Source organism: Melanotaenia boesemani, chromosome 3 (genome assembly GCF_017639745.1).
Source record: "Melanotaenia boesemani isolate fMelBoe1 chromosome 3, fMelBoe1.pri, whole genome shotgun sequence".
NCBI lineage: Eukaryota > Metazoa > Chordata > Actinopteri > Atheriniformes > Melanotaeniidae > Melanotaenia > Melanotaenia boesemani.
The window spans coordinates 2,498,625-2,500,720 of record NC_055684.1 but is presented as its reverse complement, the minus strand read 5'-3'; positions in this window follow the sequence as shown (position 1 = coordinate 2,500,720).

The following is a 2,096-nucleotide window of genomic DNA, read 5'->3' as shown; positions in this document are numbered from 1 at the left end:
TTTCTTTGCACCATCTGTAATACTTTTGTTTGAATTGTCTTATACATGAAATGTGCTATAAAAATAAATTCATCTTTCCTTGTAAAATTTTGTGTTGAAGGAAAGCCACAAATCATTTTTTTCTTAGAAGAATAGCAAATTTAGCAAAGTTGAATTAATTTGGAAACACATTTTCAGTCATTTGCTAGTCAGTTTTTCTATAAATTTATAAGAATAAAGTTGCAGCTGCTGACGCTAGTTTGTACCATTTACTGTGATCACACCACTGTTTTATTATGTAATGACACAAACATCCCATAAAAACACATGAGTTTTAACTTTCACATAAAATACGCTAAATTTGCATCATTAAATTAAGAAACTGCTGATCTACTAGGATTTTCAGACACAACCATCTCTACGGACTTGTGATCCGTGTCCTAGACATTAGAAAATCATTCTTCAGCTAAAAACGGCTTGTTCAACAGGGGGTCTCATCAACCTGAAGTTGGACAGGGTTTGGTCCAAAACCAGCAATGTGTTGGTTTCTGTGTTGTTGAAGAATTGTTTCATGTAGCCGTGTATGCCAGAATATGTTCTGTTTCCCAGATTCCTTAGTAGAGTAGCAGTTAACTGTATATTTACATGCAAACATAATAAATAGTAGTAGTAGTTTGGCTAAAGGTTCCCTTCAGTGCTATTTTGGCTAGGTCTGCCACTATCATGAACAAACATCCTCAGTGTGGAAAGTCTGTATTCATCTCTGGGCTGATACCCACTGTGGATCGTGGCCATTTCAGCTCCTCAGTCTCAACACCTGACTGCTATCTGAGTGTCTAGCACTGCTTTTGGGTTTTTATTGACAATTTTAACCTTTTCTGGAATTGTTTCCCTCTCTTTAGCAGCGATGGTGTGCATCCCAAGAAAACTGGCATCCACATGTTAGCCACTAATTTGCAGCATGTTACAAACTCATCAAGATGATTGACTCTAAACTTCTAAACCTGTCCTGCCAGAAAGACCTTTCCTTGCAACAGTTCCACATCTACATGACAGCCTAAGTTTTCCCATCAAAATCATTACCACTAACAGAGCTCCCCGTCAGTTTTGTCATCCAAAGAGTCCTCACAGAAACAATCTTAGGCATTTAAACTTCCCTATGAATTTTAACACGGCCCTTTTAAATGTTTGTTCTCTTTTAAACAAATCTTTTATCATCGATGGTCTTATTTTAGAAAACAATGGCTTGACACTGACACACCAGTTATTCACACTGAGGCTTCACCCCCAAATTTTATTTTTTTATTTTGCATCAGAAAAGGTAGAAAAGGTGGTGAAACTGCATCAACTGCTCAAAGTTAAGTTTTAGCAAAAACAATCTCTTTTAATAATTATTCTTCATTTGAACACCATGCTTTTGTTTTTAGCCGTCCTCCTGTTTTATGTGTTACAGTTTACAGACCACCTAAGTGTCTAAGAGTTTTCTGACTTTTTAGCTGATGTATGCACAAAGTACACCAAAATTGCTGACCTGGCTGTGTCAGCTCACTACTGTGTGTTTTCATCATCACCAGTTGTAACCAACAGGAGGCCCTGGGGAGAACTGTGAGGAAACGATATAGTACTTCTGAAGTGGCTGCGAATTTTATTGACATTTTAAATCAAACTCCTGCTCAGATTTTACCTGCATTATGTGATTTTCATTGTTGATAATTTTAACAGGAAACTGAAGTCACCTATTGATGCCACAGCTCCATTTAAAACAAAGACAATAAAATCCAAACCTATACCGCCGTGGAGAAACAAAGATATCACAGACCTCAAACGAAATTGCAGGAGAGCAGAAAGACAATGGAGAAAAACAAAATTAACCATTCACTTAGAATTTTTTAAGGAAAAACTCAAACTCTACAATAAAAAAGTTAAACAGGTGAGAACACTTCACATTTCCAATCTCATTGCAGATAATAAAAACAATCCCATATTTCCTTTTAAAACATCAGATCTTTCAATAAACACTGATTTTAAGTCCTCCATGCTACCATCCAAAGATGCATGTGAGGACTTTGCAGACCACTTCAGAATTAAAATCAAGGCTATTAGATCCAGTCTTTTAT